Consider the following 21,543-nt stretch of genomic DNA (forward strand, 5'->3'; position numbering starts at 1 on the left):
GACGTTTTGCAAGTGCCTACGAATTATCTGCGACGCTCATCTTTTCTCCCAAAAGAAACTCAGAGACTGCTCTCAATCGGAACTTCGAGAGACTCTAGAGGAAAAAGAAATATTTCACGATTTCTCACAATTAATTCCGCAGTTTTTAAATCGAAATTGGCAGAGAAATAATGTTCTATTATTTATTGTACGAACCTCCTATACAATTAAGTAGTAATTACGTAAAAATATCGTAAACGGTAATTTCGGTCTCATAGAACGATCAAAAGTCATGAACATCGTAGCCACGATTGACACACTGACGCTGAACATCTAAAAGAGCTAAAGCAACCAAAGTAATGGTTTTCGTTGTACGTTGTTAATAAAGAATTAGAAGTAAGCTGTGTTAAACTTGCTAAAATTATTAATAATATAAGAGAACAAATGTAAATGGTTCCACAAAGTCACATCATCATGATGATAAATCTGTACAATTTATTATGCAATCAGTTGTGTAATAAATATATACAATTAAAAGAACCAGTAATTGTGATCATGCAAAATTATCATGACTACAGAATAAAAATTATTAGAACAAAACACTTTTCGGTATTGAACATGTAAAATAATTGAACTTAATTGAACTGGGTTGTCCATTTCGTGTGGTACGAACAAATGTAAAAGAGTTACTTTGAACTTACTACATAACCGTACAATAAAAAACTGATGCCAAATTTACACACGTTTGCACCGAAGCTAGACACCTGAAAAAGTGTGTAATTCATTACAGAAATGACTGTGATGTAATTGTATGCAACATTTTAAAAATAGTAAATGTGCTCACGTGGAGTGACAGACTGCAATAAACAAAGCGATTACGAAACAAAAGAACTTGCTGTAATGGAACATGTGGAAGACTATAATAACTGAACTGAATAATTGAAATCGTGTGCTGACAATTAAACCCTAGCTTTGATAAACGTGGTACTATTATTTGCGATAAAAGGGGAAATATTAGTGGCAGAACAACGTTATATCATCGTTAGATACGTCAATCGGTGAAAGAGTAACCAAATGAATGTGACGTGCTGACAAACCACATAATACGTTACTTGCAATGTCTCTGCATGTGAGTGAACGTCAATACGCTGTTCGTGTCACTAAGACCTACATAAGAATGAAAACAATCAAGAGCACTTCAAAGGAAGTGAGTTTAATTACTCATGCTCAAAATAATAGACAAGTACACTGGTGACTGTATCGATCCATTGCAGTCATAACAGAAAACCTCGACTGTCAGTTGTAAAAGTATAAAAGTAACTGACGTACGAAACTGACAAGTTACCATATCATTTTATCAGGAAATAAAAGAGAAAAAGTAGTTAAAGATCCCAAAGCAAGCAAGCAAGTTTCAGATCTTTATAATCCCAGTCATTGAACAGACTGCACTAAAATTTAATCTACTTTAACAAGGTAGTCTGGCACTTTTAGTAAGGTAGCATACGTTGAAAAGAGTAACAACAGACAGTAACTGCATTTACAAAACAAATCGAATACAGCATACGAAATCGTGAGTGCTAAAATTAGTATTATACTGCATGATTTGTATAATCACAGCAAGAAGGAACTACCCGGATATACTACGCTTAAAAGAATGTCTTCAAGAGTGATCGAATCGCAGTGTAGGCAATAAACAAGAAAAATCAAGAGTCATGTAAGACTAACGGGAAAGACGGTGACCGACGTAGAGTTCAGAGCAAAATATGTACTTCGTTAATGAACACCTTGAAGTTGTCAGTGTACTTCCTGTCGTAAAACTGTATTTGCCATTTAACACACGTTCTGGTTGCCTCTTTAAAAGTGTGTATATTTCTAGGTCATCCAGCACATTCATACAGCTACTTTTTTCAACTTCGTGGAGAATAATGAGGTTATTCCCCGTACTATTAACACTGCGATCATTGTCACGTAAGTGCATACTGAAAGGGAAAGTATAATTCTCACTTAGATTAACATGTTGCCTGTTATTTGTGATAAAATTCCGTCCCGTCTGGCCGAAGTAACAAGGTTGGCAATCACTACATTTTAGATTTTATATGCCAAATTTTTAAAATTAGGTAGAGCATCTATTATGTGCACAAGGCTCGAACTAAGTGTATTATTAGTAGTGAAACAAATATTAACTGTAATATTATGGAAGGCATAGTTATTTTGAGGGACACTCCACCCACGTGTGGCATTGCGACGTACTTTTAATTTAGTGAGGTATAATTTGCTGCAGAGTAATATCTTTATCTTTCTTGGAGGCTAAACAGTACCACCATTGGGTCGCATCCGTTCCGACTTGCGGTTAACATTAGTAACTTTAATTCTTCATGTAAGTCATGGTCCGATGAAGCGAATCGGAAAACCATAACTGTCATGATTCTAAAGTAAGCATATTTGTGGTTACATGGATGACAAGATTTGGCACAAAATTGCCTGTAGTTGGCGGCTTCTTGTGTACGTTGAAGATCATCTATGTAAAAAAGAACAACGTCTAAACCTATCGACTACAGTATGGTGAATCCAAAATTTTTTGTATGGAGAAATGCTTTGAGGGCCGTGCATTTAGTAAATTAGACTTTTTTGCTAGCAGAGAATCAGTGAGTGAATTTGTACAGTTTTGCTGGTAATGGGAGTCATGATTGGTTACTGCTTGTTAGATGTGCACAGTGTAGTCTTGAGCACTACTGAGTGTCATGTTTGGAATCAGTCAGGGACTTACGGTTAGTTAATGTGGGGAATGGAGATTGCTCATGATTAGATGTGAATGTTAAGTCTCAAAATGAGTGTTGACAAAGCTTCAACAGAACCAGAGGCGCAAGGTGTGCCAGAACCGAAAGCAGTATGCGTGTTGTTAGACAAATAGCAGATTTAACAGTGGATTATACAGAAATGCGTGGGTTGGTAGAACCACAGTAGTCACAGCGGAGTGTAGATTTATCAGTCGCAAGTTTAATTGCTCCTGTTTCTGGTAAGGCAACTGAAAATGTGACATCTGGCTGAGATGAAAGGCTATTGAGAGGTTATTGAGCATTGCTAAACTAAGAATAACAGGGGAAGCTAAAACTTATGTAGGGTATAGAGAAGCTCTTAAGAGAGCCACAACATTAGATGAAACCGAGTGTGGTGGCGCAGTGGGTAGCACACTGGACCCGCATACGGGAGGACGAAGATTCAAACCCGCGTCCGGCCATCCTGATTCAGGTTTTCCGTGATTTCCCTAAATCGCTTCAGGCGAAGGCCGGGATGGTTCCTTTGAAATGGCATGGTCGACTTCCTCCCAACCCTTCCCTAATCTGATGGGACCCATGACCTCGTTGTTTGGCCCCGTTCCTCATATCAACCAACTATTAGAAGAATTTATAGAAGGGTTAATTCACGGTCTGCAAAACAAAATAGTGCCGTGCACTAGGGGAAGTTGTCAGTAAATGCCAAGAATCAGTTGCCGACGAGAAAAATAATTGTGCATGTAGGGTGGTTAAAAACTATTCAAGGGACTCTGGAAGTTAGTCCAGGGGTAGGACATGCTGACCGGAGAGAGAGAGTGACGAAAAAGATACCGGAAGATAAATAACAGGTTCTGAACGAAACAGTAACGGGTAACGCGTAGGGAATAAGGACTAGGAAACAGTCATTTTTTGTTTTTCTGTTTATGTATAGATTTAGTGTAATTAGTATAAGCAGCTGCGGAGCCGCTGTAACGGAGAGGAAAGTGATAGGTATTCCCGCCTGTAAGGTGGGGTGCAGAGAAGGCGAGACGATGCAGTTCGTAGCAGGCCTACTGATCTTCGTCGGCGTGGAAGTGTTAAGCTACCAGCACCTGGGAGGCAGAATGCTGAAACTTCCTGGCAGATTAAACCTGTGTGCCGGACCGAGACTCGAACTCGGGACGTTTGCCTTTCGCGGGCAAGTGTTCTATCAACTGAGCTACCCAAGCACGACTCACGCTCCGGTCTCAAAGCTTTAATTCCGCCAGTACCTCGTCTCCTACCTTCCAAACTTCACAGAAGCTCTCCTTCAAACCTCGCAGAACTGGCACTCATGGAAGAAAGGATATTACGGGGACATGGCTTAGCCACAGCCTGTTGGTAGAGCACTTGCCCACGAAAGGCAAAGATCCCGAGTTCGAGTCTCGGTCGGGCACGGACTTTTAATCTGCCAGAAAGTTTCATATCAGCGCATACTCCGCTGTAGAGTGAAAATTTCATTCTAGGGAGAATGCTGTTAGTCAGGCAGGAAAACGTAGTGATTACCAGTTATCGCTGAGTGATACAGGTGGTGTTCAACTTGTGGGAGATGCTTAGCGAGATTAGAAGATAGGAAGAAGCATTCGACAAATTGCGCAAGGGATACTCAAAGAAAGTGCCGCTGTATATGAGAGAGTACATGGAGTGTGCGAAAAATTAAGGAGTGAGATGATACTGGTACTCTGGGTTATTCCACATATACGAAGGAAGAGGGGTTGGATCGACTCTGGAGGTCGACTTATGATATTAATATTTGGCACTGCTGAAGAGCAAGACATTTGAAGGATGAACGACACTGTACTAGAGGTTAAGAAGTGGGCAAAAGGGAACAAAGCCGAAAGTGATTGTCACAGTAGACAGATAGCAAATTTAGAGAAGGACATATTGAATAACATACGACTACTGCGATAACCGACTGGAGAAGTAATACGGTGGGGCAGAGCTACAGAACGGGCAGTTAGTCAGAATATCTGGGAGCTGCTAACCAAAGTATAAGTCTCAGATACAGAAGTAGTAATGACGAAATGATTGCAGTTCGTAGAAGACAGTGTTTGGAAAACATGAGGGAAAGTAGCAGAACTGCAGAAGGCTATGCAGCAGGCTGTACGAGGTCAGTCAGGGGTAAACTTGCCGTCGTCAGAGCAGTAGTTAGAGGGTGAGAAGTAAGTACAGAAGGAACTGCCTCCGTAATTGGGATTGGTTTTAGAACCCAAGCACAGAAACTTACCTTTTTCTTTCAAGGTAGCAACAATATCGGTGAGAACTGACGCAATAAAAGATTACATTTCAGTTTATGTACAAGCAGCACGGATACAAGCACGTTACGAGTGCTACATAAGTCATTCGTTTCTTATCAAGTGGGGGATAAAGAAGAAATTTTGTAAGAGTAAAAAAGTAGCGGCTGTTATTGATTATAAAAGACGAGGGAAGGTATGTAGAAATGGAAGAAGCAAAATTACAAAAATGCTAGCGCGGGTAAATCACAGTCTGTCCGAATATGGTAATGAGAGGGGGACAGGATTATTGCACAGTGAAATTGCTAATGGGACTGAAACGAGGTAAAACAATGCAATAAAGAAGTAATGGAGCCGGAATTGTACTTCCATCAAGTCGAGGGGCACTGATTGTACTCTACCTTTGGCAAGGTGGTAGTGAGGCCAATTGTTTCCAACAGGAGAAGCTTACGTAAGCAAAGAGGCTACAATTAAACGGAAGTGGTTTGTTATTAAATGGAACAGCATCCGAAATAAACAGGCTTACCTTCCATCTGCCCTCAACGATTTCAGGTATAACTCACATGAATATTTCGCAGCCTCGTTTGTATTGGCCAGAAGTGCTACCTGATGTAAATCTAACCATCTTAAATACAACTCTAGAGCCGGGATTAATGCAGTCTATTAACATGCTTCAGAACTAGCAGGAGGGACGAGACTCGATGGAAATCTCAGTATAGCATTTAAATTTATATTGGGAAGGAGAGAAAACTTATTATTGTTATACGAATCACCACAGGAACACTTGTTCTGTTGAGCGTTGTCCTTGTTTTGACACACAGGAGACGAAGCACAAGACAGTTCAGACGCAGCCATTGTTCTGATTCCAGTGGATTGGGTACCCCGAGCATAAAAGAACCAGAAGGAAGATGAACGCACACGGGGGTAGTATTAAAGAAAATTTATTCACTTTACCACGTACGTTTGGAACAGTGAATTAGGAATTATCGTACAAGAATCCTAGTAATAAAGTGTGTTTGAGATAAGGAGCAGGGCAAGGGGCCCTGGAGAATTGCATGAGATTAAGTGATGTTGTTAAGGAAACCAGTTGTTAGAATATTCCTTAGATGGCGAAATAGGTCCAGAAGGGATTGTTGCCAGGAACTCTGCTGTAAAGGACAATCTATTTTTGTCGATCTGAGGGACCGGGTCTTGATAAAGGAAAAAAAAAAAAACGGGAAATGTAGTGTACCAACCAGTGGCGGTTCATGAGTATACATACTAGACGATCACAAATTTATAGATTCAGATAATTTGAGAGTGTGAAATTAATAGCATCTGATGCATGGAAGATACGTTTACCAACAAATTTCTACAGGCAGTGCCACTAATAATAACAACATTAATAATAATAATAATAATAATAATAATACTAACAATGATAATAATGTGATACATAACTTATCAGACAAAAGAAAGAAAGCATTCACATTTCTTTATGTACTACAGGAATATGTAATAAAAATGGGGGTTCCTATTTAAAAAAAACGCTGTTGATTTCCGTTTGACCTATGGCAGCGCCATCGAGCAGGCCAACTATAGCGACATCTGGTTTGCCCCTTCAAGACAGACAAGTTTCGTTCTTTGTAGTTTTTTCGTTTGACGCTTATTTGGTGAGATATTTGGCCCGGTCACGATCAACGGTTCAAATGGTTCAAATGGCTCTGAGCACTATGCGACTTAACTTCTGAGGTCATCAGTCACCTAGAACTAAGAACTAATTAAACCCAACTAACCTAAGGACATCACACACATCCATGCCCGAGGCAGGATTCGAACCTGCGACCGTAGCGGTCGCTTGGTTCCAGACTGTAGCGCCTAGAGCCACACCACGATCAATGGACGACCCTATATATAAAGGAAATTACAAAGGTACATTTTGAGATTTTTGTCAAGAATTAGGTACTTCCGAAAATGCCTGTATTACAATTCAATATTGTGTCAAAATTTCAAATTTGCACATATTTACATGCAGTTTAGGGCAATAAGGAAGTGATGTGAAGCTTACGCTATTCTTCATTTCACATATTTGTGCAAGATAGTGTTTTCGTGCTTTTCCATTTCTCTCGGAAAAAAGGGGCAAGATCTCTAAGAGATCTATTAGTTCTAGTATTTACTTCCGGACTGAAAATCATATATTCTGATGGTGCCCCACACAACAACTAGCGCTAACTGTACACTTCCTTGTTAAATGTTTGCTTGTAGTCACGCTTAATTGATTTCGTAACTCTCTCAATCAAATAATTTGTTCTCCGGAAGCCCTAGTTCCTAGCCACCTATCTGGTACTTTACTTTTCTGTTTGCAGAATGGAACTGTTTACTCTGCAGTGGAGTGTGCGCTGATACGAAACTTTCTGGCAGGCTAAAGCTATGTGCCAGATTGAGGCCTTTGCCTTTCGCAGGCAAGTACTCTATCGACTGAGTTACCGAAGAACGTTTCATGATCAGTCCTTATAGCTTTCCTTTTCTGTTAGAATTTAAAATAGATTCAACGTAAGTAATATTTACACTGCACATGAAAGCCGATTCCCGCACAGTAAAAAACCAGCTCCAAGCTCAAACTGTCATTTGTGGAAATGATTAAACTCAAGCAGTAATGTCTGGCAGAATGGTCATTTGACTAGAATACAAATGAGGCGCTGAGATCCATAAGGTTCTAAAGCACACCACTGTCGATCGCACATTTAAGTGAACATTAACATGCAATGTGAGCTGAAAATGCAGATAAACTGATTCACCATAAGGTCAACAGAGTTCAAATGCGTGACTAAATGCTGCAATCTAATAATCTACGGTGATGAGCTTTAGGCCCTCATTATTCGCAGCACCTCAATTCATAACTTAAGATACTACAACACATTCAGAAACCCACAAAATAAGCTTAATGTCAGTACAACTTGGACATTAACCAACGACCGATGTAACTTCACTGCAGTATGCTTGAGTGAATTAGCATATCTGAAGGAGTGTCCTATCATCTAGCATGATTTATATTGAGAACATAGGGATAAAAGTCTGTCGCTGTGTGCTACAACTTGGTGGCAGTGACGTAAACTTGGAGCTGCGTGGCAAGGGCTGGCAGTGCACATCATCAAATGTGCACTTTTTTTAAATAACATCCGTATGTATTTGGCCCTTAAGGCAATTACGTCACACGAGTTGCGCATGCATAAAAGTTCCTTAAAACGTGCACAGCTGAATGTGTGCTCCTGACCCTGTTTTCCATGTTTCATGGAATCTAGAGGAGCAGCAGCGCGGCAGATTTAAGTGGCACATCCTTTAAAAGCTGAGGCTGAAGGATGTTAGTGGAAGGACGGAAGCGTTTCCTCTCTTGCAACCATGGGAGTTGTTTACAGTACCTGCCTTAAGCCCTAAACGAACATAGAATGGAGAGCGTAAGTACGTGGGTATTCGTGTACTTAAGTGCTCTCGTCTCTTTATCAAAACCTACACAACAGCCATGTGACACATAGAGCAACACCGCAGTGTGCAGTACGGGGTCCGCTGTTCTGTCAAGGGATGGGGCAGCCTGCTCTGAGTCACATGAGCAGCCGCAGCCAGAGTAGGGAGCACCCTGCTCGCCGGAGCGAGATCGCAGCTCCCTCAACCGTATCGCCAGATGCGCTGCCACACTGTCGTTACGGTCGCATCCGGAGTCATATTTGACAGATACATTCGAGTAATGCCTCTCTTGGCCCCCTCTTTGCACTTTCATCGATTGTGGACGTCCATTGTTTCGCATGAAAGGCAATTGTACGCCTGCAATTAGCTGTTCCTGATGGATTACGGCTGAGAGTCATAATAAAGAAATCAATTAAAGAAATGTACTTTCGTCCTGGCGTATCATTTCGCTCTCCATGGGTTAATCTATGGAGAATCTAACACCTTTCACAAAAGCGATATAAATTTATGTATTACATATATTCAAAAAACATGCACATAATAAACACCTACATATATCAGTGGAACATTGTGTCAAAATTTCAAAGGCTCGGTCAAAAACTTTCATAGATGGGTGATAAAGAACATCAACATTTCCTCAATGAGTACAAAACTAGATGTTTGTCTCTTCACAACCTCAAATCTCCGAAAATTCTTCATCGACTGCTTTGAAATTTTGACATAATATTGCAACTGAATACTGAAGTGCTTTTGTACACCTACTTTAATACCATATGGTAAACGTGTAATATGTATGTAAAGAAAGAGGAAAAGTTATAAAAACGTAAATGTTGGTTTGTTCAAAATCGTTAACTTCTCAAAGTTCATCACCGATTGCTTTGAAATTTTGACACAATATTGAATTGTAATACAGGCATTTTCGGAAGTACCTAATTTTTGACAAAAATCTCAAAATGTACCTTTGTAATTTGCTTTATACACTCCTGGAAATGGAAAATAGAACACATTGACACCGGTGTGTCAGACCCACCATACTTGCTCCGGACACTGCGAGAGGGCTGTACAAGCAATGATCACACGCACGGCACGGCGGACACACCAGGAACCGCGGTGTTGGCCGTCGAATGGCGCTAGCTGCGCAGCGTTTGTGCACCGCCGCCGTCAGTGTCAGCCAGTTTGCCGTGGCATACGGAGCTCCATCGCAGTCTTTAACACTCTTAGCATGCCGCGACAGCGTGGACGTGAACCGTATGTGCAGTTGACGGACTTTGAGCGAGGGCGTATAGTGGGCATGCGGGAGGCCGGGTGGACGTACCGCCGAATTGCTCAACACGTGGGGCGTGAGGTCTCCACAGTACATCGATGTTGTCGCCAGTGGTCGGCGGAAGGTGCACGTGCCCGTCGACCTGGGACCGGACCGCAGCGACGCACGGATGCACGCCAAGACCGTAGGATCCTACGCAGTGCCGTAGGGGACCGCACCGCCACTTCCCAGCAAATTAGGGACACTGTTGCTCCTGGGGTATCGGCGAGGACCATTCGCAACCGTCTCCATGAAGCTGGACTACGGTCCCGCACACCGTTAGGCCGTCTTCCGCTCACGCCCCAACATCGTGCAGCCCGCCTCCAGTGGTGTCGCGACAGGCGTGAATGGAGGGACGAATGGAGACGTGTCGTCTTCAGCGATGAGAGTCGCTTCTGCCTTGGTGCCAATGATGGTCGTATGCGTGTTTGGCGCCGTGCAGGTGAGCGCCACAATCAGGACTGCATACGACCGAGGCACACAGGGCCAACACCCGGCATCATGGTGTGGGGAGCGATCTCCTACACTGGCCGTACACCACTGGTGATCGTCGAGGGGACACTGAATAGTGCACGGTACATCCAAACCGTCATCGAACCCATCGTTCTACCATTCCTAGACCGGCAAGGGAACTTGCTGTTCCAACAGGACAATGCACGTCCGCATGTATCCCGTGCCACCCAACGTGCTCTAGAAGGTGTAAGTCAACTACCCTGGCCAGCAAGATCTCCGGATCTGTCCCCCATTGAGCATGTTTGGGACTGGAAGAGGCGTTGTCTCACGCGGTCTGCACGTCCAGCACGAACGCTAATCCAACTGAGGCGCCAGGTGGAAATGGCATGGCAAGCCGTTCCACAGGACTACATCCAGCATCTTTACGATCGTGTCCATGGGAGAATAGCAGCCTGCATTGCTGCGAAAGGTGCATATACACTGTACTAGTGCCGACATTGTGCATGCTCTGTTGCCTGTGTCTATGTGCCTGTGGTTCTGTCAGTGTGATCATTTGATGTATCTGACCCCAGGAATGTGTCAATGAAGTTTCCCCTTCCTGGGACAATGAATTCACGGTGATCTTATTTCAATTTCCAGGAGTGTATTTAGGGTCGTCCATTGATCGTGGTGCGGCTCTAGGCGCTACAGTCTGGAACCAAGCGACCGCTACGGTCGCAGGTTCGAATCCTGCCTCGGACATGGATGTGTGTGATGTCCTTCGGTTAGTTGGGTTTAATTAGTTCTAAGTTCTAGGCGACTGATGACCTCAGAAGTTAAGTCGCATAGTGCTCAGAGCCATTTGAACCATTTGAACCGTTGATCGTGACCGGGCCAAATATCTCACCAAATAAGCGTCAAACAAAGGAACTATAAAGAACGAAACTTGTCTATCTTGAAGGGGCAAAGCAGATGTCGCTATAGTTGGCCCGCTCGATGGCGCTGCCATAGGTCAAACGGAAATCAACTTCGTTTTTTTACATAGGAACCCACATTTTTATTACATATTCGTGTAGTACATAAAGAAATGTGAATGTTTTAGTTGGACCATTTTTTTCGCTTTGTGATAGATGGCACTGTAATAGTCACAAACACATCGCTCACAATCCACCTGTCATGAAATATGCTATTCAATACCGCTTCCACCGCACGGGAGCAATCTACCGGACATCCGTCAAGTTGAAAGTACATCGTCATTGTGTCATGCAGTGAAACATCTTGTATTAATAGCGGTAGAACATTACGTAGGAAATCAGCATACATTGCACCATTTACATTGCCATCGATAAAATGGGGGCCAATTATCCTTCCTCCCATAATGCTGTATCATACAGTAACCCGCCAAGGTCGCTGATGTTCCACGTCGCAGATATCGTGGATTTTCCGTTGCCCAATAGTGCATATTATGCTGGTTTACGTTACCGCTGTTGGTGAGTGACGCTTCGTCGCTAAATAGAACGCGTGCAAAAAATCTGTCATCGCCCGTGATTTCTCTTGTGCCCAGCGGCAGAACTGTACACGACGTTCAAAGTCGTCGCCATGCAATTCCTGGCGCAGAGAAATATGGTACGCGTGCAATCGATGTTGATGTAGCATTCTCAACACCGACGTTTTTGAGATTCCCGATTCTCGAACAATTTGTCTGCTGCTGATGTGCGGATTAGCCGCGAGAGCAGCTGAAACACCTACTTGGGCATCATCATTTGTTGCAGGTCGTTGTTGACGTTTCACATGAGGCCGAACACTTCCCGTTTTCTTAAATGATGGAACTATCCGGCGAACGGTCCGGACACTTGGATGATGTCGTACAGGATACCGATCAGCATACATAGCACAAGCCCGTTGGGCATTTTGATCACAGAAGTCATACATCAACACCATATCGACCTTTTCCGCAATTGGTAAACGATCCATTTTAACACGGGCAATGTATCACGAAGCAAATACAGTCCGCACTGGCGGAATGTTGCGTGTAACCACGTACTTATACGTTTGTGACTATTACAGCGTCATCTATTACAAATCGAAAAAAGTGGTCCAACTAAAACATTAGTATTTCTTTACGTACTTCACGAATATGTAATAAAAATTGGGGTTCCTATTTATAAAAACGCAGTTGATATCCGTTTGACGTATGGCAGCGTCATCTAGCGGGCCAAACATAGCGCCATCTAGCTTCCCCCTTCAAGCTAGACGAGTTTCGTTCATTGTAGTTTTTTCGTTTGATGCTTATTTCGTGAGATACTTGTCCCCGTCACTATCAATGGCCCTATATTTTATATATATATATATATATATATATATATATATATATATATATATATATATATATACACACTCCTGGAAATTGAAATAAGAACACCGTGAATTCATTGTCCCAGGAAGGGGAAACTTTATTGACACATTCCTGGGGTCAGATACATCAAATGATCACACTGACAGAACCACAGGCACATAGACACAGGCAACAGAGCATGCACAATGTCGGCACTAGTACAGTGTATATCCACCTTTCGCCGCAATGCAGGCTGCTATTCTCCCATGGAGACGATCGTAGAGATGCTGGATGTAGTCCTGTGGAACGGCTTGCCATGCCATTTCCACCTGGCGCCTCAGTTGGATCAGCGTTCGTGCTGGACGTGCAGACCGCGTGAGACGACGCCTCTTCCAGTCCCAAACATGCTCAATGGGGGACAGATCCGGAGATCTTGCTGGCCAGGTTAGTTGACTTACACCTTCTAGAGCACGTTGGGTGGCACGGGATACATGCGGACGTGCATTGTCCTGTGGGAACAGCAAGTTCCCTTGCCGGTCTAGGAATGGTAGAACGATGGGTTCGAAGACGGTTTGGATGTACCGTGCACTATTCAGTGTCCCCTCGACGATCACCAGTGGTGTACGGCCAGTGTAGGAGATCGCTCCCCACACCATGATGCCGGGTGTTGGCCCTGTGTGCCTCGGTCGTATGCAGTCCTGATTGTGGCGCTCACCTGCACGGCGCCAAACCCCTCATACGACCATCATTGGCACCAAGGCAGAAGCGACTCTCATCGCTGAAGACGACACGTCTCCATTCGTCCCTTCATTCACGCCTGTCGCGACGCCACTGGAGGCGGGCTGCACGATGTTGGGGCGTGAGCGGAAGACGGCCTAACGGTGTGCGGGACCGTAGTCCAGCTTCATGGAGACGGTTGCGAATGGTCCTCGCCGATACCCCAGGAGCAACAGTGTCCCTAATTTGCTGGGAAGTGGCGGTGCGGTCCCCTACGGCACTGCGTAGGATCCTACGGTCTTGGCGTGCATCCGTGCGTCGCTGCGGTCCGGTCCCAGGTCGACGGGCACGTGCACCTTCCGCCGACCACTGGCGACAACATCGATGTACTGTGGAGACCTCACGCCCCACGTGTTGAGCAATTCGGCGGTACGTCCACCCGGCCTCCCGCATGCCCACTATACACCCTCGCTCAAAGTCCGTCAACTGCACATACGGTTCACGTCCACGCTGTCGCGGCATGCTAAGAGTGTTAAAGACTGCGATGGAGCTGCGTATGCCACGGCAAACTGGCTGACACTGACGGCGGCGGTGCACAAATGCTGCGCAGCTAGCGCCATTCGACGGCCAACACCGCGGGTCCTGGTGTGTCCGCTGTGCCGTGCGTGTGATCATTGCTTGTACAGCCCTCTCGCAGTGTCCGGAGCAAGTATGGTGGGTCTGACACACCGGTGTCAATGTGTTCTTTTTTCCATTTCCAGGAGTGTATATATATATATATATATTAACAATAAACAATGCCCAAGTTCAGAGAGAGTGGTCAAGAGGTGATGGGTAGAGGAATGGTAGGAAAACAGGGAGAGATGGGCATACAAGGGCGAGGAGGGGATGGAGATAGAAGGGAGGAGAAGAGGATGGACAGAGAAGGAGGGAAGAGGTAATGGACTGATTCATGGTTTGTGAGCAGGGGCAGGAGATAGACAGAAAGAGGGGGCAGAAGAAAGGGACAGAGAGAGGGGAGAAGATGATGGGTAGAGAGAAGGGTAAGGAAGTGGAGATGGACAAAGAAACAGGGAGGGTGAGATGGACAGGGACAGGGGAGAGACGGAGATTTGGATGTACATCCAACTCTAATACTTATTGTAAATGTGTACATTCTCTTTCCTTTCTTTTCCACTTACGCAGACTGAGTCTCTGTCTGGGTACAGACAGATGTTATGCATTTTTAACCTAAAAATTAGTAGTTTGAGCGACTTCCTCTTCAACAATAAAATCCCACTTCACTGGTAATTCATTGAACTGCTGATGAAATTCTTTTCGATCTTCTTCATTACCGTCAACTAAGATAAGCATATCTTCAACGAACCTATGGTAATACACTATCTTTTGTCTAATATGATTCAGCGTGAAGAACGTGCTTTCGGTAGTCATAGTGCTTGCAATACAGCACCCCGCAGCTAGTCCATCACTGTGAATGTACGTCTTAGTTTGAAAACTAAATTGATTGTGAGCCAAAACTAGTTCCAGATTTACAATCAGCTGAACTATTTCACCATGAGGCACTTTCTTGTGTTTCAAAAAGTTATATCGTATGATGTTTACCGTTTCGGTTACAGGTACTTTCGCATACATATTGGTAGAGCCTTACACCTATACTCTTCATATACACACATCAAAAAAGTTTTCCATCACCCTAGTTCCCAGAACTCCTGAAGATAGACGTTGACTGTGGGTACTGTATCAGAGACACAATCCCTTTGACTGTACTGTTACTTTGTGCCAGGAAGGGCTATCAACAAGGGAAGTGTCCAGGTGTCTCGGACTGAACCAAAGCGATGTTGTTCTGACATAGAGGATATACAGAGAGACAGGAACTGTCAATGACATGCGTCGCTCAGGCCGCCCAAGGGTTACTAACTGCAGTAAATGACGCTACCTAGGGATTTAAGATCGGAGAAACCCTAACGGCAACACCACCATGTTGAATAATGCTTTTCGTGCAGCCACAGGTCGTCGTGTTACGACTCAAACTGTGCGCAGTAGGGTACATGATGCGCAACTTCACTCCCGACGTCCATGGCGAGGTCCATCTTTGCAATCACGACACCTTGCAGATGGGCTCAACATCATGCCTAATGGACTGCTCAGGATTGGCATCATGTTCCCTTCACCGATATGTGTCGCATATACCTTCAACCAGACAATCATCGGAGACGTGTTTGGAGGCAACCCTGTCAGGTTGAACGTCTTATACATACCGTCCAGCGAGTGCAGCAAGGTGGAGGTTCACTGATGTTTTGAGGTGGCATTATGTGGGGCCAACGTACCGTCGCTGGTGGTCAGGAAAGGTGCCGTAACGGCTGTATGATACTTGAATACCATTCTCCTACTTATAGTGCAACAATATCGGCAGAATATTGGCCAGACATTCGCTTTCATGGACGACAATTCGTGCCCCATCGTGCACATCTTGTGAAGGACTTCCTTCAGGATAACGACATCGCTCGACTAGAGTGGCCAGCATGTTCTGCAGACATGAACCCTATCGACAATGCCTGGGATGGATTGAAAAGGGCTGTTTATGAACAACGTTACCATACTACCACTCTGAGGGATCTACGCCGAATCGCCGATGAGGAGTGGGACAATCTGGTCCAATAGTGCCTGGATGAACTTGTGAATAGTATGCCACGACGCATACAGGCATGCACAAAGCAATAGGGCGTGCTACTTGATGTTAGAGGTACAGGTGTGTACAGCAGTCTGGACCACGACATCTTAAAGTTTCGCTGTATGGTAGTACGAAATGCAATGTGTAGTTTTCAAGAGCAATAAAAGGGGCAGAAATGATGTTTATGCTGAGCTCTGTTCCAATTTTCTGTACAGGTTCTAGAACTCTCGGAACTGAGGTGATGCAAAACTTTTTTATGTATGTATTTGCCCCTGCACCGCTCATTCACGTGACATATTTTGGTATTACCCCAACACGGATTCAACGTTTGTTGAGATTAATACTTTCAATGGCGCTTACCAGTTTTATTCTTGTCCGTCGAATCGCTAGGGGTGTTTATTTTGCCTGGTCAGCCAGACAGGAAACAGTCTTGATCATGTCGAGTACCGCAATTGGAACTAATTTCAATGATTAATGAAAATGAACTTGGCTGTATTATTACTCATTCATTGGGCTGTGACTGGATTCGTTCTTTGAAAAGCTTTAGGCTGCCTGCAGTTGTTATCATCTGACGAAACTACAATCGTCCGCTCATGGCTATGGGTTCTTTGATTGCTGTGGGGGTTTGTTAATTGGAACTCCAACATATGAAATATTAGTTCACTTTATTACAAGAATAATAAACCGATTTATTTAACTTTATACAATAATTATACATAAGAATGTTCCGAATATTTACAACTGTCTTTGAATATTAATGCATCACTTGCTGCACACATTTACTAAATTCATATCATGTAGTACCGAGCGAGGTGGCGCAGTGGTTAGCACACTGGACTCGCATTCGCGAGGAAGACGGTTCAATCCCGTCTCCGGCCATCCTGATTTAGGTTTTCCGTGATTTCCCTACATCGTTTCAGGCCAATGCCGGGATGGTTCCTTTGAAAGGGTACGGCCGATTTCCTTTCCACTCCTTCCCTAACCCGAGCTTGCGCTCCGTCTCTAATGACCTCGTTGTCGACGGGACGTTAAACACTAACCACCACCATATCATGTAGTACAAAGTTCTCATTGGTCAGAAGTACAGTTCCACCTACGACAAGAGTAGCAAATGAGCCGTAGCTAGTGGATGTTGTCTGGTTGATCCGTGGTCACGAACTGGGCAGAGGTTTCCGCAGCTCAGCTGTATATCGGCTTCTGTGCTGTGGCAGTGTGGAGCTGGCAGCGAGTGCGTGGCTCAGTTAGTGCCTTCCGCTCATCGCTGCAGCGGAGCCTAGCTGATGTCTGTGATACAGAGATGATGTGGCACTGTGATCTCTCGACGGTAGCATAGCTGTCAAACAAAACAAGAAATTAGGCTAAAGCTACAGCAGCTTAACGAATAAAAGAAGCAATACACACTGTTAGCTCTTATACTAAATCCTCACTAAGTCGTGGTAGAACGCAAATTGTCCTTTTCTATTGTCAATAACTGTAGCAAGTTAAGCGCAACTCGCTTCTAATTTTATAAACAGCATAAAGCGATAACCACATGTTTCGTTACATTAGCTCTTTTACATATTCAGTGCCAAAGTGGCTTTAAACGCATTAATCCTGACTTACGACCGTTCTGTGAGATTGCAGTTACCGTTTCTTATACATATCTACCTTGTAGCTATATTTTGTAATTATCCTCTTACTGTCATACCTGTCAAATGATGGTGCAGTTCTGTGTAAGCACTGGCTTCTGTTCCCTTTTTGCTGTACATTTTTCACTTGTCTAGATAAATATTTTAATGGTATTTACTCTTTTGCGATAGTTTGAAGCGATTATGATCGCTTGTCGATTCCGCACTTGGCGGAGTCCAAGCACGGGTTGCTGGTAATTCAAACGCTGCTACCCACAGAGGTCCATTGCGGCCTGCTATTATCGTATGGCAGCGAAACTTGAAAGATATTCGAACGCATTAATGCGAAACCGATTTACGAAAAAAAAATAGTTCGAATTTCCGCCAGTAACGGCAGATACGTAGGTCTGAATGCAAAACAAGGAAGACATATAGAAATATTTCCATGTGTCATGGATTAGGAACAGGACATAATCAGAAAAGTTCAATCAAGCGAGAAAGGAATAATGTTGATATTAATATTAAGCACCACTTACACAATTCATTTAATATGAGACCAGAAGAACGTCGACGAGACGTCGTACAGCGCTAGATTTGCACCTGGTGGTCAAAATTGCAACCAGTTTATTATTCAGCGTAAATCTGTTCCCACTAACGTAGTAATTTACTAATTTTACTTCCATACGATAATACCATTCCACAATGGACCTCTGTAAGAACTGTACTACAGTTATAACCACTGAGTACTATGTTTGCATGTTTACCTTTCGCGTACAGTAGCATTGTCTGACAGTTTGCTATGCGCAGCTTCCGCCAGGTGGTCAACAGAATATTTGTGAGCATTGTTTCTGGATTTGGTCGTTAACTTTACATATGACAGCCAGACCATTTATATTACAACGTTAGCACAAGTCGGCGAGGATTTAGTATGTAATTTTCAGTGTCAGTTGATTATTTTACTCGGTAACATGCTGTAGAGTCTAATTTCTTGTTTTGTCTCACTGCAGGCAGCCTGAAGTAAATGCGCAATAATAGCGGCGAGTTGGCTTTCATTTATCATTAAAATCAACGACACGTTTAACTTGACATTGCTCCATACTACGATATGAATTTTTTATTTTAGGCAATTTGCGCAAACCCGTGTTTCGTCCCATATGTTGTCATATGTTCCCCGTTCCTGATGTTCACGGTACAGTCGTGAAACTGTCGTACGAGAAAATTTCCACTTCATTGCTACCTCGTTGATGCTGTGTCCCATCGCATGATGTCTCGGGTCTTTTTACACCCGTAGGTTTGTTTAAGCACAAATAAACAGTTTTAATGTGGGTGTACACCACTCATCTTCCAAATATGATATTCACCGACTTTTTATTATAACTGGGTAAAATATTTATTATTATACCACAGTTTGTAGTACAGTGATTTGAAATTTTTGCAGTGGGGTCAGAAAATACCCCACGTATACAATATGTGATTTTCAGTGTTATATATATAAGTTATGTTACTAAAATAAATCTTAGCAACAAAGCATGTTATAAATCAACGTTCATTTGTACATTTTTGTAAACAATGAACAAAAAATACATTCACGTGCATTGTTACGACAAATTCACAGTTTCGAACTGAGTTTTGAGGAAGGAAGACGTAGTTTATAGTATATTAGTCACGGTTTGGCGATATACGTTTTGCAAGGGGCTACAGTTTCGAGCAGGCTTTGGCAGATATACAGATGAGTGATAGTGATATTAAATTTGTGGAAACTAGGATGATAGTGATGCTGATGGTGATATGACCGAGGAAGGTATACGGGTTGGAGACAAAGTGGATATGAGTGACTGTGACGAAGATGATAATGGTATTCAGGTAACGAGTGCATCTACTTTTGACTCTAGAAGTGGACAGATAACGTATAACACAGTACCAACTGATGTTGATGTGCGCAAGCAGCTTTCAAGGAATGTAATACGTGAAACTGTGCATATTCTACATCACTTTAGACCACAATTACAGACATGGGCAAATTGTTCCAGACTTTTCATCACCAATCACATGCAGTGTGTAATAGTGATGCATACCAATAACCATGCAGCAAATAATAAAACTCTGTACCCAACTCTTGAACGCTGGAGATTGAAATTGATTCTACAGAGCAGCAGGCATTGTTTGGTCTACTAATAATAGCTGGCTTGCATAAGGCACGTCAGAGGCCGTTGAGTGAATTTTGCTCAGAAGCGTATGGTTTACCTATTATTTGAGCCTCAATGAGCTTTTCCAGATTTCATAATATTTTGATGTGCTTCCGGACCGTTGATAAAATTACAAGGTAAGAAAGAAAAGGTGTTTCTGGAGTCTACAAGGGCTGTGTATGACACACTGCATTCGCATTCGGGAGGACGACGGTTCAATCCCGCGTCAGGCCATCCCGATTTAGGTTTTCCGTGATTTCCCTAGATCACTTCAGGCAAATGCCGGGATGGTTCTTTTGAAAGGGCACGGCCGACTTCCTTCCCCTTCCTTCCCCATCCTTCCCCAATCCGAGCTTGTGCTTCGTCTCTAATGACCTCGTTGTCGACGAGACGTTAAACACCAATATCCTTCTCCTCCTCCTGTGTCTGAAATGCTCGTTGATGCATGCATTTCGTATCAACTCCATGGACCTTATATTACAAAATGGCTCTAAGCACTATGGGACTCAACATCTGAATTCATCAGTCCCCTAGAACTTAGAACTACTTAAATCTAACTAACCTAAGGACATCACACACATACATGCCCGAGGTAGGATTCGACTTGCGACCATAACGGTCGCGCGGTTCCAGACCGAAGCGCCTAGAACCGCTCGGTCACAACGGCCGACCTTTATATTACAGTTGATGAGCGTCAGTGAACGGTGTCCACTCAAGGTGTATATTCCTTCAAAACGTGTAAAGTATGGGATATAAGTTGGGGCTGATGTAGAATGAGAGACCAATTATGTCATAAGCTCACAAGTTTATACGGGGATATCTGCTAAAGGAAGGGAAATAAAGGGACACGAGTGGTACATAATTTAGTTGACCACCTGAAGGGAAGTGATAGGAACATTACCACTGATAACTTTTTTACAAGTTTTGATTTGGGACAAGAACTTCTTGCTAATAAATTATCGCTTATGGGAACTATTTGGGCCAACTGAAAAGAGATACCAAAGGAAGTGTTGATGTCAAAAGAGAGGCGTCCATTTTCGACCACTTTTGGGTATGCACAAAACACTGTTTTAGCTTCGTATGTTCCTAGGTAAAACAAATCAGTTATTATGTTGTCTACTCTGCACCAAACATTTTATGCAAGTGACCATGAGCACAAAAAAACTTAAATAATAATGTTCTACAACTTCAATAAGGCAGCAGTTGATACAGTTGGTAAGATGGCTAGACATTATTCATTGAAACGTGGAACAAGAATGTGGTTTTGGTGTATTTTTTGATGTACTAGATTTAGCTTGTCTCAATGCTTACATTCAGTATTTTAAATTTTTACATGGTATGAAAAGTAAAAATCCAAGAAGAGAATTCCTCTCGGAACTAGGAAAAATACTAGTCAGACATCACATTGAACGATGAATCCTGTGCAGAACACAAACCATTCGTTTAGCAATAATATCTTCAAGCTTCAAGGATCTTGTAAAGGATAAACAACACGATAACCAGGAAGCCGATGTTTCAAATGTGAAAAGAAAACGGCGTGATTCCTGCCCAAGGTCAAAGGACAAGAAATTAAATTATCAATGTGATGGGCGTCACCAGTTTATCTGTAAAGAACATGCTAGGAGAGGTATATTGCGTAACGATTGTTCGTCATATGACACGGAGAGCGAGCAGGAGTGTATTTCCAATAAAATTCCATGTAAATGATATACACATAATGTTAATAAACTGCAGTATTGTTACATAGGGTATGGCTTATGAATACTTTGTGTTCAATAATTTGTTGGAACTAAATAAACTAAAAAATAAATATCCAAAATATGTTTTCACATTTCAAACAAATGTA

The sequence above is a fragment of the Schistocerca serialis genome, chromosome 7 (assembly GCF_023864345.2).
Source record: "Schistocerca serialis cubense isolate TAMUIC-IGC-003099 chromosome 7, iqSchSeri2.2, whole genome shotgun sequence".
NCBI classification, from domain to species: domain Eukaryota; kingdom Metazoa; phylum Arthropoda; class Insecta; order Orthoptera; family Acrididae; genus Schistocerca; species Schistocerca serialis.